The 26843-nt window shown below is 47.2% G+C and overlaps 1 long non-coding RNA gene across 1 annotated transcript; it reads left to right on the top strand.

The window, feature by feature from the left end:
- Window positions 1-8841: 8841 nt before the first annotated feature.
- LOC138489805 (uncharacterized) lies at window positions 8842-9408 on the top strand. The gene is made up of 2 exons (XR_011274914.1): window positions 8842-8910; window positions 9313-9408. It is a non-coding gene; the product is annotated as an uncharacterized lncRNA (long non-coding RNA).
- The last annotated feature ends 17435 nt before the right edge of the window (window positions 9409-26843 follow it).

Genomic DNA, 26843 nt, shown 5'->3' on the forward strand with positions numbered 1-26843 from the left:
GAGGTGGACGATGACCCCAAGCTCACAATGCAGGCAATGAGCTCTGCGACCAAATCCGCAAGCTGGGCACCGAGATGGTCATCACCAAGTACTGCAGGCGCATTGTCCCACCCCCCTTCAATGTACGGGTGAGCGACCTGGACAAGAAGGTCTCTTGATCCTGCTCCCCCTCAGAGCATAGTGGAAATCTATCCTGCTGCCCGACGAAGGAGTTTGTACGAGGAGGCATGGAGCAGGGCAGTCTCTGGAGCGTAGAGGAAATACAGCGCCCTGAATCAGCCAGTGAGCAGCCGGCTCCATTTTATGAGAGCAACCACAACATCGGAAGATAATTAAACCTGTGCAACCCTGTTCAGTATGCGAGCCAGTTTATGAATGTTACCTCTTTGTCCTTTTTACAAATGCCCGTTCCCGGGCTACATGGTTTTGGGCGCACGATAAACATGTGTACTACTAAGCGCCAACAAGAGGCAACCCATCCCCCGGGGCGCTACTTGATCATATTCAACAACTATTGCTGCACTTGACGAACCACTTCGGAGGTTGGGGGACACTTCTCTAAGAAGATATGCCTTCTGAGGAAAGCACCTTGAAGTTCTTATGATCATGGTCTGCAATTTAAAGTCTTTCAGAGGTTATGGCTTACAAATTTACCTTGCATTTGTGCATTGCAGTTTTGCTTGCTTTATTGTGCAACAAAATGTTGCTGCAAATGTTAGAGTACACTTGGGGACAATCACTGGCATTGGGTGCAGGTGTTTTGTTGGCATCCTGTTTGCATGAGGTGATGCTGGTTTCAGAGATAGCACAGTGCCAGCGAAACTGGTCAGGCGCTTACTTTTTCTAAACAGATACAATGTGGGTTTGTGTACATTAGTTTAGTAGTTGTGCCATGCTATTGGCAGTGAATACATCATGTTCCTAGCGTTGCGCAGATAGCCAAGCTGCCTGCATTGTTCAGTGATGTTTTGGTACTGGATTTGTTCTCATAAACAGTAATTATTTTCCACTCTGATTTCCACCATCCCAAACGGTGTTATTATGTGCGGGCGGCACCTTCAAAAACACGCTTCCAGGGCCATGTTGGGGCCAGGGTCAGACTGGGGCATACAATGGTCTCAAATTACAAAGTGTCTCACAGTTGCAAAGGGCAATTTATCCAGGTGTGAGTTTTTGGGATAGCATTTTTTGATTATACGTTTTAGCATGCAGTAGTGTTGACTACACCACAGGCGTCCCCAGGTCTAGTGAATGTCTCACTAGACATTTGTTCTGGACAGGGCCGGTCTTTGTGTCAGGCAGATCAGGCAGCTGCCTGACGTGTCAGAGCCTCTAGGGGGCGCCACACACCAGTAGTCCGCTGAATTGTGTACGGTTGCATACGTTTTTATTAATTTACACTGCACACCGGGGCGCCAGTCCGACCCGGGCCAGGCCAGTCTGACTGAGTGGCGAGCACATGCAGCAGACAGCAGTTTCTGCATTCCATCTGCTTGCGGTGCTCCTGCAAAGCCAGGCCACACCAGCCACATTGATTATTTTAATGTATTATTGCTATTTGCTAGCTCTAAGCAGTTTCAGCTTAGGGCAGCAAATAGCAATATTTTTTGCTTCCTTCCCCGGATGGCACCAGGCAGCCATGCCCCAAGCCTGGGCGCTCATGCCCTCCTTCAGCGCATGCGCTGCACAGTGCACTGACATGGCAGGGGTTGATTGATTGGGCAGCCTGTGCACTGCTGTGACCTTCTGTATCAGTTGGCACAGAAATTGCAGAGGAATCATCGGGATCAAGGCCCATGCAGCCAGGCAGGATGTAGGCTGCGGCAGGTGCCCAGCCAGGAGGAGCCCAAGCCCAGAAGCCACCCTTACTCTTGTGACGGCTGCCAGCAGCCTGCCACTGCCAAGATAGGCATTGTTCGGTTGGTGTTAGTAAGATAAGTGGAACTAAGAAGACCAAATATGAAATCACCTGCCTACTGGCCAGTGAGTGGAGGGGGGGTTTCAGAAGAAGGGAGGCAATGTCCGTTGCTTGGAGCCTGTCTGCCTGCGCTCACCTGGGCACAGCACACCCTGCCCCTCTGGCGGAGTTAGGAAGGGCGAACAGGTGAGAGGCGTGCGCGCGCTGTCACACTGTCATGTTCTGTACGGCAGATCCTTATCCTGGGAGGTACTTCAACAGGGCCGCCGTATCTGGCGATTATAGCACACACAACAGTCTAGATGTTCTTTCCCAGAACACATTGCAGCTCACTGATGTCACATCCTCCCAAGCAGCTTATCAACAGGATCCTCCAAGAGTCCAGTGCGTTGCTACTCTCTTAGGAGTATACAAGCGCTACGTGAGTTAGTTTGTTACAGTTTACCTCTCCTTGCTTCCTTATTCCTGACTCCATCTGACACTCTCTCACCTCGCTATTTTCCCTCCTTCTATTCTTGATCTGCAGACCGCGACAGCAGTACGTTAAAAGACATTACCAGACTTCGGACGAGTTAAACCACGCCCCTTTGGAGCGCGGTCCCAGCCCAGTCTCTCTTTAGTTCGGAATACAGATCCTCGCCCTCCACGAGGTATTCCGTACGCTTTATATTAATCCTTCTTCCATCGGCAGTCTAGGGAGTTCCGTAATCGGTTGTTCCCTTTTCATGTTTTCATTCTAGCGCGGTTACCTACCTCAACATCCCAGGCCTACTGCCAACCCCCCGTGAGCAGTCTCCGGGAGGCTTCCTTTGTTTACAAACTGGTAGGCTTTATATTTTGTGGTTTTGCTACTGTTGTTTAGTGATCATTAGCTATTTCTCCCTCTACCCTTTCTTTTCTATTCTACTGTTTTCCTTAGCCCATCGATTCAGTACTTCTGGGAACTCCAGGTTACCTCTCCCTTCCTTCACATCGATTTCTCAGGACACCTCTCTTCCTACTAACTGGGGGTAAGATATAGAACAGAGGATACAAAGGGGGTCTGGCAAACTGATAGACAAGGAAATTATATTCTAATCTTACCTTATATTCTTCACCAGAACTTAGTCTCAATTGCTAAGAAGCTCCCAAACTCAGAAGGCGGAATTGCATCCCGCGCTGGAACATCTAGGGGAGACAACGCTCTCTAGCAGCTCTCCGCAGGGTTTTTTCCCCCGTGAGGGTTTCCCTGGGAACCTCCCGGGGATCAAGCCTTTGAGCAGGACTCCGGAGGGGTTTTCAGGGGAATTTCTACAGGGAGAGTCAGAGAGATCCATTCCAGGCACTCACCGGGCCACAGGACATTTCTCTTCGTTCATCCAGCCCAGGCAGGTGATTTTCTGTTTTCCTTCTCTATTCACCTGGAGCAATTGATATTTATATCTAACATTGTATATTCGCTGACACACACACCCGCGGCTGATGCAGTACCTTCAAGAACGGGCGGCTATAAGGGGCCTTGTGCACAGCATTGCCTGATTCACGAAGAATGCGCCCTCAGTTTTGGATGATAATAATATAAACTCTTTACTTACGATGACCTTCAAATGACATGTTCCACTTTGTCAACATATTCTTTTTTTCAATAAATCGACACGTTTCAATTTGGGACCGACTGAGAATTATTGCGTCGTCTGTCACAATGAAGTATTCCAGCCATATAAAATTGTCCGGCGGCCATAATATGAAAACATTTTAGGCCACCTGAAAAATGTTTCCACCATGACAAACTTATTCTCGTCCTGCTGGGAAGCGCTGGTGCCATCCCATTAACATTTTTGCACGTGGAGAAATATCAAAGTCTCTGAGACCTCCTTGGCATTCTGGTGGGTGCCCAGAGCACCCGCCACTCAGTGACCCTGTGTATGATGCGCTGCAAGGCACGGATGAATGATGCAGTGCGAGTGCTGCCAATAACGGTTAAAAGTGACACTCGCTTCTGGAAGACGAGGCAATTTCAAATTATTATTTCAATGAAATGGTCCTAATACCAGAGGCCCTGTCTCTGGTGTTTTATTGGGGGGTGCTTTTGAATTCATTATATTAATGTAGAGCCTCGATATGTCTCTGTTGCAGGGGCTAAACGGGCTGAGCTATTCTTGCAGAATATGCTTGCATCGGATATTGAGAAACACTTAATGCATGGTGAAACATCCTTGAAGGGCAACAAACATTCCTAATCTCCAGGATGATAGGCAAATAGAGAGATGGAGAAATGTTAATGCGGGGTGATTTGGGGGTGCTTTTGAATTGTCGGAGTTCATACTGGGAGGCTACTGACATGTGGGATGTCAATATGAAAAAGGTATTTGATTGAAATAGACAGACTAAGCCCATAATGAAATGCACACCCAAATGAACATCTACAACAATTAATAATATGGGAACTATTAGCTTACAAACTTGCACTCTTTGCGACACAATGGTAACTTTGAGGCCCATATTTACAGAAGAAGCATAATCCAACCCCCCCCTGCCTTATGGAAAAAGATGCAATTTCATGTAGCGGTATACACATTATTTAATTGAATCTTCAGGCTGTGGGTGAATAATGCGATGAAAACCTTATCCTATGATGACAAAGAGTAAAGGCAGATACTGTATAGTAAGGAATGGAGGGAGTACAACCACGATGCAACGGTATGAACAGTGTGCAATTAATATATGATACACAAACATGAGAATTAGGGGTTAGAAGGTTATTTAATATGCACTGTCAGCGGTGATAGGACAGAAGGCCATTTGAAAGTGAAACATAGAGATAGGAATCAATGGGCAGCCGACTTGTAGGAAGCACATTTGTGGAATTTGCTAATTGAATTCCGAAAATGAATATGTGCCATGTGCTAAACAATGTAATAAAGTACACCAAAATGCTGGTGCATTAATTTGTAGATCAGAAACATATCAGTACAAACCCCAAACGTGCCCTCTTTTCCTGCTCACATGTTAAATGATACAGGAAAACAATATAAGACAATGTGCAATGCAAGTAATTAGTTTAGCATATGTACAGTCAGGTACTCCTATAGTACTAGTACTGGATCTAAAAGAAAACAGCAGATGCTAATTAATGGCTATTACATGGGGGCTGTGTATATGTGTGCGGCCTGGTCTGAGTATTTGAAAGTGCTACAGAACTCTGAAACGCATGTGTAGAAAATTAAGGCGGCCGATTGCTGTGGTATAGGCTCTCCAGGAATAGCAAACATAGCCTGAATTTATATTTAATAAGTAGCAAAATGAATTTGGAATGATTATTGGTGAGCCGCGTTGGCCGGTATTATTCATGATGTGCAACCACACAGCTGCACATTGAACATCAGGATGATCTATGGGTCCAGGGATTGTTGTGAAGTTGGAAGATACCCACAGGTATGAGAGGGGCACATATAACAACACAGTGATATCCAAGTGTACTTCTTGTGAACTAGCCCATCATATCAGTCAATGTGGGGTAATGAGATCTGCTCCAGATTTAGAGTTGCACCAGTGGTTTGAACTAGAGTTTTGATGTAGTATTAAGTTAGAGGCAGCGGTGTCCGGACCTACGCTAATGCAGCTAACTGCCCAAAGCACTATGGACCATGGTCAGCAGTTCATGGGTGCCAGGTTGGGCAATGGTGGTTTCAGGGTCAAGCGGTGGTACTGGGGTCTTATCAAGATGTTCCCTGTTCTCAGCCTCCAAGTACCAGCATGCACTCTGGTCTCTTAGTGTCCTCTCTCATGACCTTGGGCTTCTGCCGCTTCTCAGGTCTAGTTTAACCCTAACAGGAGCCCATGGTCACAGAGGCCTCTCCTCCCGGTGAGAAGGACGGAGCCCCCAGGTGTCGCTACTCTAACAGGGTTAAGCAAGACCGAAGTCATTTCATCACATGCTTAAGCCATGTGCTCTGTCAGGGTGTACCGACTGAAATCATATATTTACACACAGCCCAGCAAGCTTTTAAATAGCTAAGAGATGACGTTATGCCCAGTACCTATAGCACACGTTGGATGAGTGCTGAGAAGAGTGTGTGCATCACCTGTCAGTATCAGAGCACCGACTAGCAGAGGAAAGTGCAATATCATGACCTAACTCCCAAGCACTGCCAAAGGAAATGGCAGACTGGAACAAAACACAGGCCCTTTATTATATATAATTTAGCCTCTCTTCCTGTTTCGTCTATTTTGCCTCATTTGTCCAATTTTACCTTCTGCAGCTCTCTCCTCATTGGCCATGCGTGTTGTCCTATTGGCCTATTTTACCCTCTAATGCAGCTAGCTATGTTGCCCATGAACATTATCTATTAATTGCACCAATTTGCGCTTGTTTTACATTCTTCCGTCTCACCCTGGAGTACTTAGCCTTGCATAACACGCCCCAGATTGACGTGGCCCCTTTTCACTGTGTTGGAGCATTGCTCCTCGTTGGATTAATGCTTTGCTCAGGGCATGCCTTCGTTTCTGCTGTCCAGTTTTTAAGGGGAAATGTACAGTTTCAGTTTTTAATTTCTTAATTTGAAGGGGCAAATGCTAACGCCGCTTTCAGCGAGGCTCTTAAACAATAAAAAAAATCAAAACAAACGGTCAATGGATCTGTGTGGCAGCTAAACTACCCACTGCACATGCCAGATTAATGATTTCTAAAATTCCAAATGGCTATTTTTTACTTAGAAACATATTGTAAGTATGAGAGGTTCCCCCAGTGCGTCCCTCTACCCTCCACACGTCTGTATGTAGCCTAAAAAGTCATTCTCTGAGAAGTTAACCATGAATGAACATCAAGCACCCCACACCTAACTCACCCGACTTCCTTCCTACCCGTGACTAAAATACTTGGGTAGTCTAGGAATGTTGTTTGAGAATATGGAGAAGAAAGGAGATGCCATGCCCACGTTCAGAACAATAATAGGCACTACTCTTTGGCACATAAAGTGCAGACAGCACCTATGCGGCTGATGGTTTTCTTTTAATTTTGTAAATATTAAATGAATGTTTAAAACTGCAAATCCATGTTTGCTCTAATCTCTTAACTGAGAAAGTACAAAAATAAGTGTACCGCTAGCAAGCATGACAGAAAAGCTGTGAGGGGTGCCAACGATGGTTGGGGGGGCGCCAACGGTGCTTCCTGCCTGGGGTGCAATCTGGTGTAAGACCGGCCCTGGTTCTGGACCCTTATGTGACCCCTGTTTTCTTTCATTTTTTAATGTTTGTCTCCCCCACCCCAATCCCCCATTTTGCAGCAACATTACCCAGGTTTATGTTCCACAATATGGTGGCCTGTTCCATCTGTGGTATCTGTTTGCCCTGTTCTAAAATTAAGTTTTTCCATAAATGTTACTCAAAATTGCGAGATGTTAATGTGCACATCCCCTTTGCCAAATCTGCAATTCACGAAAATCTTTCTGGGATAAGAGGATAAGAAATGTCATACGATGCCTGAAAATGTCCAGGCAAACCAAAGGAGGCCACAGGAACACATATGTCTTTGCGTAGCTTTTGGAACAAGCTTGAAAAGTATACAAGCTCACTCTTAAACACTCATTCCAGAAACCATTGCAACTTTTATGAAACTGTAAATATTAGGCTATAAATCAAAGGTCCCTTGCTCCAAAAGGCAGCCCCTGCACCGTAATCCCTATTTTGTGGTGCAATTACCTGTTGATGGTTAAGGTGTTGCCTCCCTGGCCCCAGGAGACCCCCTGTGGAGACAGATCACACCTTGTGCACAGGATAATCCCTGACAGCCTCTCCCTGTCTCGGCAAGGGCTGTCCCTAAAAAGATAAATACTGCTTACTGGCTTTTATCATTAATATTTCTGGTACGAGCCTTTCCTGGGAGCTTGGGCACAGAGCAGTATAGGACAGGAGATACCGCAAACTCGAGATTGCAGTATTACTGGACTGACTGTCCTATACCCCTGCCCCAACCCCCTCTCTTTCACTGTCAGCATGCTTCTCTTCGCCTTCCTCAAGCTGCAGCACCCCTCCAGGACAGAGAGATGATGCACCCTGCTTCATGGGGCACTTTGAGGAATCCAGACTCCACCTTTTATTTTTCCATACCATGAAGCACCTCTGGCAGAACTTCATTATCATTCCAAAACAGAGGTTATGGAACACCCTCAAAACCAGGTAAGGAGTTCCGGGTGGAGGAAGGGTAATTTCATTTAATTTCATTTTGGCCACAGGCTGTGTGCACTGTGTGAGAGGAGTGTGAGGCTTGTGGAAGACCCTGTGCTAGACTTCTGAGAGAAATGATCATATATTCTGGCCCCTGCCCCAATCGCGTGATGAACACCTGACAAACACTGGCCAATGTCATTATAGGCAAAAGCCCCAGCTGGCCATTGAGCGCAGCACCTCAGCAAGTTGGAGTGAGGCTTTAGATGGCACACAACCTGCCAACCTACATGCTCAGGAAGTTGAATGGGGTACCTGGGGTCTTCATATTTAAAGCTGCCATAACTCTAAACCAAACTTTCTTGCCTCCCATAATCCTATGTACCTAGTTTATGGTAATGAGTGGAGTCACTAGACCAACCTCTTCCCGACGCGTGATGCAGTAAAACAGAACTTGTCAGGTAAGCCCTAGGGGGCGGTTAAGCCCACATAACAACGCACCAATTAACAAAGGGTCCGCGTTTGAAACTGCAGTCCGGATCCTCATCCGTATAATTTCTATGGCACACAATGATAGAATGCAGGTTAATGGAAACTAACATGAGGATTGTTCAGATCTTACTGCTGGGCAGAAACGCTTAGAACTATAGAACATTTTTAACGTAGCGAAATGGGAGTCTGTTTAAACGCTTGGAGGCAAACTAACGGTAATGTCAGGATGCAACGGCAATGTATGAATACAGTGGTTTGACTCTGATGTCTCACCTCGGTTTTTCTAGAAAACGTTTAGAGTCTGATGGGACTCAGCCACCAAATACGTTATTTGTAGCGGACAGAACAGTCGATGGGTAAGCTAGATTTACCCATTTGGGATTTCCCCGATATATTAATCAATGCAACCTCGTGATCTTAATTAGTGACTTACAATATTTCTATCTCTTTTTCTTTTTTATATTTTCAACTACCCTTTACTCCCACCTCCACACTCCTCCAAATGATTTTTCGATTCCTGATTGGTATGTGCTTAACATTTTTGTTTACAAATGGGTTCATGTATGTAATTTACGTTGTTTATGTGTCTAAATGGATGTTTTATTTATTATTTATTTTCTACTTTGGGGAATTCGCGAAACATATGAACTCAATATGATTTGTGCTCCGTTGTAAATGTAACGTTTGTTAAATTGATTTTTTGATTTTTTGTTTTTTGTATTTGCCAAATCTCTAAATTTTATGTTATAAATAATCAGTAAATAGATATTGCCCTGATCTGAGGAAGGCACTAGGAGTGTGCCGAAACACGTGTTATCAAAAAAGGGCTATTAATAAACCTACTCTCACTATGACCAAGAGTCCAAGTTTTTGAAATACAATTGTGGCGCAGTAAAGAGATGTGTGCAGCCCTCGATGTCAACCTCTTCCCATGTATGCAAATGTCCAGGTCCTTCTGGCACATGGGGTAAAATGTATCTATTTGAGAGAGCAAAAGAAAAAGAGAAAGCGAGACAGAGAGGAGGGCAGGATCTGACAGGGGCAATGTGAGGAGGTGAAAGTGGAACCTATCTGCAAGAGGCTAGTGATGGGAGCGCAGGGATGACTAGGGTATTTTCCTGTGACTTCTAATACTTTGTGAAGACATGAATGCCCGTTTAGAAAGCCTTATAAGGCATGTTATAATCTCCAACCATAAACAGGAGTCAGGTATCTAGAGATTGTATAGAAGTGTCATGGGAAGTACAGTAATTTATTAACACATACGTATAAAAATAAATTTTTTACTAATCGCTGAACCTGTAGAAATCTCCCCAAGAGGTGCATGTATTGTTATCATTTTTTCAGGAGGGCGTTTGATTGATTACCTGATATCAAGCCAATAGCACCAATGGCTATTTCGTTTGTGTGATTTTATTGCACTGTTGGGGGAAGGTCTAAAAGTCGTTTTCAGACGAAATAAAGAAATGACACACAGATTAATTGATTGTATATTAAATAGGCACACTAATCAGAAGGAGTTTTTTAGAATGTGTTATTGTGACTAAGAGATCATCTCCTGAGGAATGTTGACCAAATATTCTGCAAGAACAGAAACATGTAGAGCTATTGGTCAAATATTTTTCTTGAGACCACAAATTATCCTCGAATGATCACCTCCAAATTACAGGAAGGAATAGATGTTATTTGTGTCTTAGTCTTTTTGATAAGCCCCTTAGAAGCTTTTGCTTTAGATATGTATTCTGTGGTTTGATAACAGGAGAAATATTTAGATTAATTTTGCACTTATGCATGTTTCACTTTTGTTGATTGTATGACTATACTGTATCTCCAATCTTGATTTAATGTTTTTTTAGATAAACTTGATAGTGTATGAATTTTCATAATAACATATTTTTATAATTATGTTTTCATAAATTGACACTAATTCATTTTAGTGTCTTCTCAGGGTTCCCCCTCTAGATATTTATGTTAAAATCTCCAACATGTAGTTCCCCAATTACCTGTACATCAAGGTCTCTGACTGCTCCCTGCACTAACAGGCTCACATTCTATATGCCAACACTTGACATGCATACCACCTAAGCCACCCACACATGGCAATTGAAGACTGCTCGCAACAAACATCAAACACCAGTACATTACACCTCTACAACCAAACTATATCCCACACCTCGGTCCAGTGCATTCTAGCACCAGGAACAAATGAGGCTCCCCTTTGGGCACAAATGTTTCTATGCTCTTCAAACAGAAGAACTAGAAACTGACCACCACGCAGAGTTCAGGGTACGTCCTGTCAGCATGAAACAACACAACAGCAAAGCCGCCCCACTAACCTCATCCACCCCTTTATTTTTAGGATCCACCAGAATCCTCGGCAGTGGCCTTGAAAATGACAGTGGTGCACAGGATATATCCTAATGATATAAAAGAGCAGAACAAGTGGAGCACAGGCGACAGCAGGCATAGTTTCCCTCACACAGAATAGCAGTGCAAGCATCACTCATGCGGAATTTGGTAAAGCAATGGGCACAGTAAGGAAAGCTTCCCTCACAAAGAACAGGCGCAACAATGCAAGCTTCCATAACAAACAAGAGGTTAAGCATGGGTCACAGCAGTGGAAGCTTCAGAAGCTTCTCTGACACAGTGCTACGCATGGGAAACAACATGGCAAGTTTACCTCACACAGAACAGGTACAGCAGGGCAAGTTCCCTCACACAGAATGGGTACAGCATGAGCCATAGCAGTGCAACCTTCACTCGCACAGGGTCTGCCTTCAGACGGCAGCGCAATCCCTCTAAATTGCACATACTGCACCTTACATGGTCAGGCTTTAAGCACCATTGCTATCCCCCTACCTGCATATACTAGAGACCGTAAAGGCCCCGATTGACACAAGAAGGGAGAGCATGAACAGACACAAGGGGAAATGTTACTGAGGAGGCATGGGAAAAGATGGAGATCATGGAGGGAATATGTGTAACTAGAAGGCAAAGCATGGGGGAGAAGGTACTGAAGAGGCACCAGTAAAGCTGGAGACCATGGAGGCAATAGGTGTAACTATAAAGCAAAGCATGGGGGAGAAGGTACTGAAGAGGCACCAGTAAAGCTGGAGACCATGGAGGCAATAGGTGTAACTAGAAAGCAAAGCATGGGGAAGAAGGTACTGAAGAGGCACCAGTAAAGCTGGAGACCATGGAGGCAATAGGTGTAACTAGAAAGCAAAGCATGGGGGAGAAGGTACTGAAGCGGCACAGGTAAAGCTGGAGACCATGTCAGGACAGTGTGTCAAGAGAAGGCAGGAACTATGTGTACGGGACGGAACAGCAATAGTCAGGCAAGGGCCGCTGGGACCCATGGGGAGTCCAGGTATCCTAAGAAAGTAGAAAATGTCCAGGCATCCAAAATGTAAACATAGGTCTTTAGGAGCTTTTGGACCTAGCTTAAAAAGCAAGCAAGCTCAATCTTGCACACCATCACAGAAATCACATAAACTTGTGTAAACGTGTAAATAGTAGGCTATAAATAAGTCAGAGTCACCTTGCTCCAAAAAGCAGTCCCCACACCCTTAATTCCCATTTTGTAGTGCAAATAACTGTTGATGGCTGGGGTGGTTCCTTTCTGGCTCCTGGAGGCCCCCTGTGGGGACAGATCATACCTTATGCATATGATAATCCATGACAGCCATTCCATATGTTTTGAAGGACAGCCCCAAAAGACAGATAAATACTGCTTACCTGCTCTTGCCCTGGTATCCTTAGTTTGTTCTGCACAAAGCTTCCAGAGAGCAGTAACTCTTAAGGGGAAGGAGGAACTGCAGACTTGAGATTGCAGTGCTACCAGACTGACCGCGCTAGCCCCCTGCCCTAACCCCTTCTTTTTCACTGTCAGCATGCTTCTCTTCACCTTCCTGCTGCCACAACGCCCTTCTAGACCTAAGTGTTGGTGCACCCAGCTTCAGCGGGCACTTTGAGGAACCCAGACTCCATCTTTTATCTTTTCTGGTCCTGATTTCACCATGAAGAACCCCCAGCTGGGTTTCTGCATCATTCCGACCCCTGAAGTTGTGGAACGGCCGCAAAACCAGGTGAAGTCTGGTGGGTGGGTGCAAGGGGGTGATTTAATTTACTCTCATTTTGGTTTGTGGCTGTGTGTACTGTGGGAGAAGAGTTTGAGGCTTGTCAGAGGCACTGGGGTAGTCTTCTGATAGAAACGACCAGGGGTTCTGCCCCTGCCATGATTGCCTAATGACACCTGACAAACGCCATCCGATGCCCCGATGGGAAAAGCCCAAGCTCGCTACTGACCTCAGCACCTGAGCAAGTTATAGTGAGATTTGGGACAGTGCCCAGCCTGCCAACCTATATACTAAGGAAGTTGAAAGAAGTGGCTGGTGTCTTCATAGCTCAAGCAACTGTTTCTCTGAACCTAATGTTGTCTCCCATAACCCTTTGCACCTAGGTTATAGCAATAAGTCAATTCTCCAGCCTGCCCACTTCCCACATCTGCAAATTCCTAGGTTATTGTGATGTGGCACAGAGGTTAAAATGTATCTGTCTCGGGAGGATAGCTCAGGGGCAACGTGCTTGCCTTTGAAGTAAGACGACACGGAGCGCGTCCGCGCTTAGAAACCCCTGGTATGAAGCGCGTTATAAATAACCTATCATATCATATCTATTTGAGAGCGAGAAACCTAGGGAGAGAGAAAGGTACAGAGAGAGGGGGAAGAGAGAGAGAAAAAGACAGAGAGAAAGAGAGAGAGAGAGAGAGAGAGAGAGAGAGAGAGAGACAGAGAGACAGAGAGAGACAGAGAGAGAGACAGAGAGAGGTGTTGGGGACATGGTCTGACAGTGGCTATGTGAGACAGTGAAATGGGACCTGTCTGCAAGAGGCTAATGGTAGATGCATGTGGAGGACACAATGTTGTAAGGCATCTTCCATGTGTTTCTATGGCTTCTAATACTTTCTGATGACTTTCATGCCTTTTCGCTGTTCCTTGTTATGATCTTGTAGTTTCAGATCTGTCTGCCCATTGAGTTCTTTGACTGCTCCCCGCACTAATACTCTCAAATTCTGTCTTCCAGCACACAACACGCATACCAACAAAGCCAACCACCCATGCAATCGAAGACCCCTCCCAACACACATCAGCACACTACACCTCTACAGGCGCTCATCCCACACCCTGGGCCAGTGCATTCCAGCACCACATGCACACAAGGCTCCCCTTCAGACGCAAATGCCTCTAAGCGCTAGACACAGAACACCTAGGGCCCGACCCGCACACGGAACTGAGGGTCCTCCCGGTCTGCAAGCATCAATACAGCAGCAAGGTTACCTTGCATGTTCCCCTCTCTCCCCACTAACCTCACCCACCCTTCTCTTTCGGGTTCGTCACGGTACACGGATGCCATGCAAATGGCAGCAGAGGAGGGTATACATCCTAATGACAAAACACAACATCGACCTCAAGATACACACTCACAAGTGTGTTGACGAAAGTGCAAAAAGAGGCAGTGTTTGGATCCGGATGAACTAACATTCCTCTCTTTTTCTTGTTCCAGAAAACAGGCAACACATACACAAATCAACCCTGAAAAAAGAAAATCAGAATGCCCACACAAGTCGGATGCTAGCCAACATAACGGCAAATAAAGAGGCGGCAATAGGAATGCTAAAAAATGTGAAGATTGTTTTCCCTGGGAGAACTCTGTACTTTAGACAGCATATTGGGCTGGGCCCATTACGCACTCCTCGCCTCGTCAAAAAAAGCAGTGAAAAGCACCCTTCTACTGAGGCCGCCCCTGTTTCTAAAATAGTGACACGATAAGCGCCCGGAGGAAGTATATGATATTACCACTGTGTGAGGAAAAAGACAGTTTGCCTACACGCGGGAAGGAAAATGGCTGTTCGAAAAAAATAGAAAGCGAACTTGGAGTATGATCAGGAAAAAAAAGTCTAAAAAAGAACATCTCGTTTAAAACTACTTGGTAGTGGTGCTTTTAACAGCATTGGGGCTGGGAACAACATGATACGTTAGTTGTGTAGTTATTTGGCACAAAAGCTTACTAAAAAATGAAACGCTATTGATTTTTTTTTAAGGCAACGAATACCACTAATTTCCAGCAGATGCCTCTCTTGCTGGATTTCTTAATCTATTGCGTTTCACAAAAAGGGGTTTTGCCCCCGTTAAAATACTAATAATTGGGCCTCCTTTGTGCACGACCGGCGAGAGCACACGTTGCTGGGTGCCTGGACGCTGATCTCTCCTGGAAATGTGTTTGGGCCATACACCGTCTCTGGCATCCGTTGCAAAGTTTTTCGAAGTCCTGTGCACGCACGCCATCTACTCTCACGCTGCAGATTCTGTAAAGTAATGAGCATTTCTTTTTTGCTAGGAGCACTGTATGTATGAATAAGCGTGCTCATTGATGCAGTAATGAGCATTTCTTTTTTACTAGGAGCACTGTATGAATAAGCGTGCTCATTGATGCAGTAATGAGCATTTCTTTTTTACTAGGAGCACTGTATGAATAAGCGTGCTCATTGATGCAGTAATGAGCATTTCTTTTTTACTAGGAGCACTGTATGTATGAATAAGCGTGCTCATTGATGCAGTAATGAGCATTTCTTTTTTACTAGGAGCACTGTATGTATGAATAAGCGTGCTCATTGATGCAGTAATGAGCATTTCTTTTTTACTAGGAGCACTGTATGAATAAGCGTGCTCATTGATGCAGTAATGAGCATTTCTTTTTTACTAGGAGCACTGTATGTATGAATAAGCGTGCTCATTGATGCAGTATGCATGGAAAGGATGATGGTTGAAAAGTGATGCAAGACATTGGGCCTCATTATTAGTGTGGTGGTCTGGAAATAAGGGTATCGCTGGCAACGTGCCGGCACCCTTTACGGACCGTCACACTCTGCCTCTGCGGGCGGGGGCAGTTACACCCGGCAGGTCTGTCCTGCTGGGCGCAACAGCACCCGCCCGCAGAGTTGTCACAGAAGCACTGGCACTGTTAACAAAGGTGGTGTTGCTTCCGTGAGCCCGTTGAGTCCCATCGGGACTTACCAAATCCTGCAACATGACTTCCCGCTCCCCCGAGACTTGTAATGTCGCGGTGGCACCAGGAAGTCAGGCGACGGATTCGGTGTTCCGAGGACGGTGGCAACATGCCGATAGCACCGGCAGGTTACCGCAGTCCTCGTAATGAGGCCCAGTGTTTCTTAGCAGTCTTGTTGACTTTGTATACTGTGTTTTATGAACCGTGGCATTTGTGGAAGGAGCCACTTATATAGAATTTTCTATCTCTAGGTGAGGTCCAGCACAGCCTGTGCTGTCAGAATGTTGGGGAGGGGCGGGCCACACAAGTCTCAAACAGGGCACTGGCAGACCTGGGGCCGGTACTGGCTGGAACAAGATGGCGATGTGCTCCTTCAAAAATCATCTCGCTTGAGTGTTGTTTCCTGTACAACCTATGCCCATGTTTCATAAATTAGTGGCCATTCTTACGTTCCCAAAATGCACTTTATTTTTATGCAATTCAGGACACCCACATTATTCAACAGCTAGCCCCGCCCCTCAGTCCCACCCACACTATTAACAAATCGCCCCACCGCCTCACCTGCGCGTAAAAGGTGGGGGAGAGGGGTTGAGTTTCCCCAGTAAATATTCCCATTTCCAGCACTTGGCTCTAGGGGGGTCCCCAAATACCTCCCCCGAGGTCAACATCATGGAGTGGGTGACCTTCTCCTGGTTCCGGAGTCCCTCTCACACCATTTTCCAGCCGCAGAAGAGGGTTTTCATCACAATTTTCATGTATGCCCCACTATACTGCACTGAATTTGTTTGAAAAACATGAAAACATTTTTAAGTAGGGAGGAGTTCACTTCACTTCAAAAACTGGTTGTACGCATCAAGGGCATTGTGTCAAAAAAGTTACACCACGTGGAGTGGCATCAGGATGCCAGGGTGTAAGAAAGAGGGTCTGATAATCATTGATCAGATTACTAACCTGAAGAGGGAGAACTAAACATGGCCCTCGTTGCACCTATCCCACTCTCCTCGCAGCGGCAGAGAAATGAAAGGTGTACATCGTTCCCAGGTTCCTCATCTCTGTCATCGATGTATTGTAGGTGTGAGAAACACTATTCACTCAAACAGCCATTTAGACTCTATCCTGATGATGTCACTGAGATAAAAGTCTGCAGTCAATGTAGCAGGTGGACTGACTGAGACTGTGCAGAAGCTGATGATGTCACGACTGAAACTATGACATAGATGCGTTAGACATGAAGCACATCTGCATCCCTGCATGATGCTACACAGACACTTAGATTTAATGGCTGGTAGACATGAAGAAAATACTTATGACCCACTTAGATAGAGGACGGACACACTCTTGCCATTCAGTAACCGCAAGTTGCACAAGAATACCTATGAATAGCTTGCTGGTGCTAAACGCAACTAACATGGCTGGCCATGTAAATCAAGAGGGGAGCCACAATCACATAGAAGTGAATGGAAGGGGTTGAAAGGACTCAGGGATTCAGAGAAAGACCTGGCATGCATATTTCGCAGAGAAGTGCAGACCAGGCTGTCATTGCAGCCACTGTGCATATTCTTGCCAAGGACACCGAAGAGGAAAGTTTCATATTAGCAGTTGAGATAGGACATCTGTGTGTGCAAAAGCTGTACATTCTCGTAAAACAAGCAGGAGCAATCAAGTTTGTGGTCCTTGCACATGTGATCTGAACCTGGGAGACAAAGCCTATTCAGTTGAGCCAGGCTGAGGCAGTTGTTCCCACCCAACCGAAAGCAGGATGATACAAAAGTAATACCAGGTTCAAAGCCTAATGTTCTGTCTCAAGGCCTAGAGGATTGGAGATGGTAACTTGTTGGTGACATAGAGCACCTTCGGGCTGTTCTCACCAACTTGAATAGTTGCACTTGGGCTTGCAACTTTCCAAAGCTCCAAGGCTGAGAAGACCCGCTTTGTCCAATCCCTATTCACCTTCCACGCTAAGCTCACACTTTCTTGCATAACCCAATCACAGCACACTAACCTGACATATTTGTAGTTGCAACATTTAGAAGGTGGTCGCGGGAGGAGCCACCAGATATGTTTCATCCAATCAATGTACTAATCCGCTACACTTTGTATATGTAGTATACCTTATTAACCAATCCCGTTCGACCTTAGGTTTTTGTAATGTAGCTTTATTTTGTGATGTCACGCAGCATTAAAACAGGACGACAGGCCTGGATCGAAGAGAAAGTATTGGCAAATGCTGTATTTTCCATGTATGGATCCCTGTTGAAGATTTGCAAATAAAACAGAAAAACATGTGTCACATTGCTGGACTCTTCTGTTGTTTGAGTGCAGGGGATTTCCTCTGCCCAGTTCCTCTTGCTTATAAGCGGGAAGGTTAACAATTCCCCTGCCCTAATTCAAACCCCTAAAAAACACAGATGTATTTGGTCAGTGAAGGGGTCATCAATAGAATTTGCTAAATTTCCTGTATGTCTCATCTTTAGGCTAAGGCTGAGAAGAGATGTTGAAAACCCATTAGCTCCATGCCCCTCTTCCTCATCCTAGTATTTTCCATATGAGGTTCCACCTCCCGTACAGGAACTTTTATTTTTCCTTTGGAGGTATAATACCTCCTACTTACCCACAATCCCCAGTTGTTTTTTTACCTGTCTCCTACAGGGGCAGGGCTCTGGGGAGCGACGTATGGTGCCATCCTGGGTGGTGTTTCCAGCAGGGCGGTGGCATTCGCCCAGTGATATGGTGTCCCTGGACTCCCTGCCGGGCTTGGTGCTTGGTTGAGTTCAGGCATTTCTTAGACGTCCTGCAGGGCTTGCTTGTCCTGGGGGGCTTCTGTTGGCCTGTGGTCCTACCGGTGCTCTGGGGTTGCCACCGGCTGGTTTTGCAGTTACTTCGCCATGGCGGGGAGGGAGTTGGTGAGACCCCCCTGCTGTGTTAAGGGCTGTGGAGCATGGCGCCAGTATTGGGTGGCTGTGGGCGGGGCCTCAATCCACTTCTGCAGCGGTCTTCCTGGGCAGGCCTTCCTGGGCCGCTTTGGTTGCTGGGCGACCGTGCTAGCATTCTTCTTCTAGACCTGGCTGTGGTTCTCGGGTGTTTCTCCCCTTGCTGCCTTCCCCTGTGCCTAGCTGGGGTTTCATACTGGAAAAGGAAAGCACTTGGACTGCAGTGGACTCTTTTGGTCATGAGAGGCTTCCGGGACACCAACTCTAGCCGAGTCCTTTGATTTGAAGTGTTCCTTTCCCTGAGAGCATCTAAGTGCCTCATGTTTGAGGCCAGTGAGGACCATGGAGGGGCCTTGTGCGGCTTCGGGCCCATCCAGGTCCTCCTTTTCTTCTTCAGAGTCTGCATCTACCTGTTTAGGCTAATCCAGCTGTGGAAATGTACCTAGCCAGAGATGAGTTGGAGGTAGTCATCTCTCCGGTGTGGGGCTCCATGGGCTTCTCGGATCCTGTCCACTGGGATGGGTCAACTGATCTCAGGTTACAGCAGTATCAACGTGCCCCATATTGGGGCTTTCCCCTGTTTCGGTCCTCGAGAGCAGGGATCGTGGTGGTGGCGCGGTCCTGAACATTTCTTCCTGCCCCGGTTCATAGCCACAGTTACATCCCTTGAAGGGTGTGGACTTCTTCCTTCATAAATTGGTGGAGATATCTTGGCCAGTTGGTAGGGAGGCCGCCCATGGCAGTCAAAGAGACGGCTGTTGGGGACCCAGTGGACCATGAGCCTGCCTCAGCTCTGCAAACGGCCCCTGTAGGGCCCCTCTTGGTGCTCCGAGCTACCATCTATGGGTGCTACGCCCCTGAAACTGTCCAGGGTGATTTTTTTAGCTTTATCTACAAGATAATAATAATAATAATAATAATATGTTGGGGGTGGGTTCGAATTATGACCCTGTGCTGGCTGTCCTGCTCAAGCAGGTGGGTCTGCTTTCAGTTTTGTCCTTGACGGTGTGCGGGGCACTGCCTTGGCAGTGGGAGCCTATGTTTCTTCCAGACGTCATCTTCATATGTGGAATTGGAAGTCCGAGGGAGCCCAGAAGGTGCTGCTTTGATGCTCCCTTTTGGCAGCAACAAAATCTTTGGTGACACCTTGGTTGGTACGGTTCACAAGGGGTTCTGGGCTGATAGACATGGGTGTGTAAAAGGTGGGCCTTGGATTTTTGGGCCCTTCAGACGGTTCAGAGCAGTTACTGATCGCATTCCTTCTCCTATCGTGCAGTCCACTTTGCTCCTGGCTACCCTGCACTGGGTCTGGGCCCAGGAGTGGCAATGTCAAAGGCCTGTGTCGTTCTGGTGCAAAAGAAGCCATTTTGCCATGTCCCGAGGGTCTATGAGGTCATGGATTTGCTCTTGGGTCTTCCTGGTCCTGTCGCCCTCCAGGATGTTTCACCTGCTCTTGGACCTGTGGACCTCTGCGGTTTGCACACGGTGTTCACTTCCGAATGGTGACTCTACTGGCGATCATTCCCCTGGTGCTACAGAGGGTCTTGTTGGTGTAGTTTGTTCGCTGGGATGCCTACTATCATGTCTGCATCCTTCTCTCGCATCTGGAATTCTCTGCTTTTTCAGTGGGGGGTGCCCCGTTTTAGTTCTGAGTCATACCCCTTGGCTGGCTTTCGGCCCCAGGGGTCTTCACGACCCGGGTGTCCCCTCTGGTGGCATCTCTATGCTTTCTGGGTGTCCTAATGTTCCCTTATCTCAACAACTGTTTGGTCGGTTCGGACCTCTGGAGTACAGTTTGGGTCCATCTCCTCTGTGTCTGTCTGGCTCCCGGAGTGGTTGTTCTTCTCAACTGGGGAACGTCCCCTCTCGTCTCTTCACAGGTCCTGCCGTTTGTTGGTACACAGTTTGCACAAGACGGGGGGGGTCTTCCTCCCCCCATTACAGGCCCTTCGTTTCTGGCCAGCCCTCTTTGCGGTCTTGTGGCACCCTTGGGCATCGGCTTGAGACCTCCTGGTGGTTTGGGGGCACATGGCCTTGTGTGTCTTCCTAGTTCCTTTGGGTCAGCTCCTTCATTGCCCCTTGGTGGCTCCTCTTCTTCGAAGCTGGTCTCCCTCCTCGAGACTCAGGTCCTGCTTCCTATGGTGTTGCAGGGGATCCGGGCCTAGTGTTTGCTCAGGGGTTCCGTATGGCGGGGTGTGGAGTCCACCAGCCCCTCGTGGATCGTCTTTATCACAGTTGCCACTGTTCTCGGTAGGGGGCAGGGCTTCTCTGTGGTCATTGACGGTGCAGGGGCTGTGGGGACTGGAAAGGCTCCGTCGGTCCTCCTGTTGGAGGGGATTGGTGGCTAATTTCCAGGCCCTGCTTTGGTTCTCTCCTTATTCCGGTGCATATTCGATCCAACAATTTGTCCACCATTGTCTATGTTGTCAGTTCGGGGAAGTCGGGATCGGGGTTCCTGCGTTCCCTGCTTGAGGGCCTAGGCTGACCGTCACCTGTTAATCTTGGATGCAGTTCACATTTAGGGTGTGGAGAAGGTGGTGGCGGACCGCCTCAGTGGGGTCTTTCACTGCTCCCAGGAGCTGGGGTAGTTGGCCAGGACTGTTTCAGAGGTCTGTTGGAGGTTTGACACCCTGGTGTTGGACCTCTTTGCCTCCCCCTCCTCGGCCTCAGTCCCCCATTCTGCTCTCGGTTCCCTGCGGCAGAGGCTTGGGGGGTGGATGTCCTGACCGTGTAGTGGCCCAAGGGCCTTGTGTGTGCCTTCCCTCCCATTCACCTGATCCCCTGGTTTTGGCAGTGGATCAGACGGAGCAGGGCTTCAGTAACCCTGGGGGTTCCCTTCTGGCCCTGCCAGGGCTTGTTCCCTTCCCTTCTGGGGCTCAAAATGCAGGAGGTCTGGTGGATCCCGAGTTGGCCTTGGCCTCGGCAGGTCAGTCTGGGGTCAAGCTGCATGTGAGCCATTAGCCTGGCTATTGCACGGAAGGTGTTGTTAGCAGTGGGTGTTTACCTGGCCGGGTGGCTGTAGTTTTCTCCATTTTCAATAGCCTAGCACGCTCTAGGCCTCTGCTGCACACTGGGCGCCTTCTTAAGCATGTTGCCCTTATTGGTAATCAGCACCTCACGACTGCCTTCCTGGTCGCCGTCTCCTCTGCTTGCCATCTGCGGGACATGGGGGCTGTGCTGTGTCAGCCCCTCCCCTTTCTTGGGGTACTCCCAGATTCTCTGGGGTCGCGTTGTGGGCCACGGTTTGTGTCTACAGTGGCCTCATGTTTCCTGTGGCACAGGATGTGGTTCTTCCCTCCTTCTTTCACAGACCCCCCTCTCCTGAGGAGGTGGCTTGGCACGCTCTTGCTATATGGTCTTGCTATATGGTGGTCTGTCCTGGAGTATTTGGCTTGGACTGCGCCTCTCAGGCGGTCAGACAGCCTGCTGGTTATGTTTGTGTCTACTGTGGCAGGCAGGACAGTCTCTGTGGTGTCCATTAGTCAATGGCTCTAGGTGGTTGTCTCTATGGCTTACCTGACTTCGGGTTTACAGGCCCCTCTGGGGTCCAAGGTCATTCCACAAGGGTTGTGGCTACTGCCTGGGCCAACGATCGAGGGGTTCCCCTGCATGAGCTCTGCAGGAAAGCTCTTTGGGCGGCTCCTGGTCACTTCCTCACACATTACAGACTCAATGTTGGTAGCCCCAGGGATGGTTCCTTTGGGGTTGGGGTATTGTTGGTTGCACGGCTGTGTCTTTCTGGGTGTTCCTTTGCACACTGCCTTGTTGGTGTGGCTGCATTTCTCCCTTGGTTTGGTGTGTCTCATTCCACTCTCATATTGGCTTGGGTATACCTCATAGGTAAGTACTGGGACGAGAAAGAGGGACGTGAAGGTAATCTTTGATTACTTGCCGGTAATCTTCATTACTCCTAATCCTACGATTCCTTGTCACAGTACTTATGACCCTCTGCACCCACCCATGGTGTGGATGGTCCCGTACTCCGACTGGGATTTGGATGAACTGATGAGTGTGGGTAAGTAGGAGGTATCATCCCTCCAAAGAGAAAACAAAACAAAAATTCCTGTACGGGACGCAGAGCCTAATAGGTAAGTACTATGACGAGGAAGATTAGGTCTAGGAGTATTTAAGAATATGTGTTAGTAATCAGAGCAATACCCTTGCTGGAAAAAATATGCTACTCTGTTGATAAGACTTGGCTTTGCCCCAACAAGGATTTAAGATATTTTCCTATGCACTTGTGGCACCCCGCCCACTCCAGTCATGCCACACCAAGTATTGCTCCCACATAACCAAGCTCTGGCAGTTTAGTGAATTTCTGCTTCAGCAAAATCTGTGTTTTAACATGCATCCATGTCTATGATCTGAGGGGTACATTGGGCCTCATTACGAGTTTGGCGGTAGGCCCCGGCACCCGCGAATGGGCCATTAGTGGCCCATTACGAGATGAATGGGCCGGTAATTGCCCATTCGCGGGTGTCGGTATGGCCGGCCTCCCTGGGGGTCAGGAGCAAGCGTGCAGTCCGGCACCGGCAAGCAGAACCTGCAATGTGGCGGAGAGGTAACAACGGCGCCGGTATCACTACCGGCGCCATTATTGCCTTTCCACCAAATTCGTAATGAGGCCCACTGTCTGGCCATGAAGAAGGCAGAGTTGCATGTGAATTCCGCCGAAAAGGATAGACCCTGAAATTAGCAGTGGTTGCATCTGCAAGAAGTTGCATTGGATTACACTGCAATATACGAAGACCCCCTGATCCGTCAACTTAGTCCAACAGGATGTGGTCATTTCAACAGTCTTCGATTAGTTAGATAGTGTGGCTCTACTGGGGACCCAACACTTGTTAGATTTATTGCCTTGGGTCCAAGTAAACTGTTTAATATGATTTTTTATTTTTATTTTAGCGTTGTTTTCCTTTTTGATATGTATTGGATTTGAAACATTTGTACTTTTTGTATGTTTTTCATTATGTGCGTAGAAATTACTTTTGTATAAATAAATGCTTGAACATGTAACAGACGCAAAAGGGTGTTACAGCTTCATCACGAGTTGCGCAGTATGCCGACTGGGATACTACTCAACTTTATTTGCGTTAGCGCCCACCCATCCGGCGGTATTACCGCGAATAACAGGTTGGGCGCTAAACATTATTCCGCATTCCCCATTGGTTCCCTTTGACCCAATGGGTAATTTTAAGCGCAATTGCCGCCGGTGGTATTACCGCATGGTAATTGCACCGAAAATTGGCATGTTTTTGGCATTTTTGCCCCAACCCTGAGCTGGGGGTAAACACGACAGACTCATGATTGGGCGGACCCTTAAATGCGGCCCAACCCGTGATGATGCCCTTAGCGTCTTTCTTTATTGCCGCTCTTGAATAAATCGATATGATTGATTGATTAATCCTGCTCAGCACCAAAAAACACGAGTGCCAAAGAAAATGTTGTTTCAAATAATGGTTTCAGTTAAACTATTCCTGCAGGCACTCTTTCTCCAGTTTTAGGATCCTGGTAAAACCTGCCTGTTTTTACTGCTTGGCTAACCCGCGACTTGGGCATTTATTTTCATTTGGGTGCGGTCCAATTCCAAGTTCAAAGGATCCCTCTTCTCCAGACACCCGTGAAGGAGGCGACTCACCTCTGGGTCCTCCACTGACTTCAGAGGTCAAGAATGCACCCGGGGTTGGTGGGAGTGGAGTCAGTGAGATTTCTCAACACCGAGCCAGTAATCTTCCCTCAATTACGAATCCACAGTTATGAAAATGTTTTTGCAACCCATGCCCCCGAGCTGTGTCTCCTGCCTTTTACCTGTGATGAGGCCAAGGCCACATTCCGGAGAGGCAGGCGTTTATGGGAGCACGCTGTAATTAGTCAATTATATGCATTGTGGAGGACTCGCGTGCTCCGGTATTCAGCGACGGACACTTAAAAGGTGAAAGTAGGCAACACACCGGTGAGAAATAACTCCCCTCAGCCCTTCAGAAGTCCTCGACGATGGGGCAGGGCCGCAGTCTACCGAAGAGAGTAAAAACCTGCTGTGTCTCCTCCTGGGGGCGTAAGGCCCACAGTGAGGTGAGCTGCAGCCGCGATAATTATAGGGTGTGACGTAGAACGCATGATGGTCGGTTTAAGCATGAATTCAATTGCATTGTAAGAAATGGACTAGTCCTTTGCCGGGGTGAATGGCTTATAGACTCCCCTGTGACATCCCTGCTGAATGGAACTGCCCCACACGGGCACAGAGGCAGAGTTGGAGGGAAACTCTCTCTTGGCGCCCTCGATTGAACTGAACAGACCTGTCAGGGAAGGCCTTGCTGCTATTAGGCCCAGAGGCCCATAGACCAGGCACCCGCAACGTGGTCACGCAGAGCCACTCCTGCCAGCGGTCTGCTCTGCAGGCAGGGGCACCGACTTCAAGTTTTCCCAGGGGGTGCCGGCGCCCAAAAAAAAAGTCCTTGCTGCCAAATCGGCCCTCGTCCTCTCCCCATTTTGTTACCTCCTCACTCGCTTGTGTTGATCCCTTGAAATCTGCTCCCCGACCGTGTACTTGCCCCTATAACTTGCATAGCACTTGGGTTGCTTCCCAAAGCTAGGTCCAGGCTCAATAAATGCCCTCATATTAAAAATAATACAAATGAACATAACATAAGACACAAAAGAACCCAGAGAAGGGCACCCACTTAGTGGCACAACAAACATGAGACAAGGAGGCGCCTGGATGCAGCAAAAGAAACTATGCATTTGTGGAAGAGCAACACCTTAAGATTTGTTGCCGGCCACTGCCCGGCGGTGGCCCACTCAGTCTAAAGTTGTACCCATGCTCGTCCCCCTTTCCTTGTTTTTGGACCTTCATTTTAGCCCCCATTCCCCTTATTTCCAAAAACAAGGAGCCTGTAACGTCCGTTACACCACCCTTGTGCTTGAAAATGCAGATTGCCACCAATTCTTCTTTAACATTCCTTTTTCTTTGTAATATACATATTGGTCTTACTAATAGGCCATCTCCTATCTCTAATGGTTTTCTGAACAGAAATTCTGAACACTATCCCACTGGAAATCATAGAAATACCGTGGACTCCAATTCCCAGAAAACCTTAGGTACTGAGATGAGGAAGAGGAGAAAGGAGTTAATGCGGATAAGAAGAATGCAAAGTCAAGCATGCAGACTAGTTGTTTTGGAGAGGCCCGAGTGAGCAGGACATTTAAAGATGGTATCCACATTCAGATCAGAAGAACCAGAGAAGAAGGAAGCGGAGCCGGAGATGAGAGAAGCAGAGCTGAGGTAGACAGCAGTACGGGGAAGGACCCTGCTGGAGAAAGCAGGCCCTTCTACTCCGCTGCTTGCAAGCGTGACATACCAGTGTGGCACGAGGCCAAAAGGGACACCACAGGCTCTGTGACAGAACCGCCGAGGAGCTTCCAGCCACGGCAGAGCTGTCAGGAAAACGGTTGTGCAGAGAAGCGGTGATCGTGCTGACGGGTGAATGCAATGCTGTCTGGAGACCTGGGAAGAGGTCTGCAATGTGAGAAAGACCATTCTGAAGTAGGTGCTTCACCACAGCAATGTGCCACATGTCAACGAATGCTTCAATACACCAGTGAGCCATTGGGCACCCCAGGGCGCACGACAGGCATGTAAGCAGATAAAGATATTTGAATACCGACCAAGTGAAATACAAGGGCAGAACTTAAACAAATCTTGATAGATGAGATGTCAGAGTGGGGAAAGTTAGAGCAAGCATTACACTAAGCAAATGAATACTAATGAAAATATAAAAAGGCAAAACTTGAACAAGTCTCCATACATGAGAGGTCAGTGTGGGGAAAGTTGGAACAAGTAGAACCTCATGCCAATGAACTGGAGCACAGTAAGAATAGGAACACACCAGGCAGTGAACCTTGTAAGGAAAGATACCTGCCAGGAGAGTATACCAGGGATTTGTAAGACCCAGAAAGAGGATTCCTGGCTGAGTAGTATACCTGGAGGTCCAGTAAAAGTTGTATAAAGAAACTCATTTATTTTTCAAAGTATATGGTAAAGAAGTATACCAGATACACTTTTGTTATTCTAAAAGAACTGTTGTTTGAAAGAGACAATTTTGCCATCTTCAAGGAACTGTTGTTTGAAAGAGACGCTTTTGCCATCTTTAAGGAATTATTATTTGAAAGAGACACGTTGCCATCCCACCTAAATTACCAGTGGAGGGGATCCACCCTTTGGATTCAAGGATGTATCTAATTATTTTTAATTATGAACGCTTTTTGCCAAACATAAGTTAGAGACATTTCAG

Source organism: Ambystoma mexicanum, chromosome 9 (assembly GCF_040938575.1).
Source record: "Ambystoma mexicanum isolate Mex_15411 chromosome 9, UKY_AmexF1_1, whole genome shotgun sequence".
NCBI lineage: Eukaryota > Metazoa > Chordata > Amphibia > Caudata > Ambystomatidae > Ambystoma > Ambystoma mexicanum.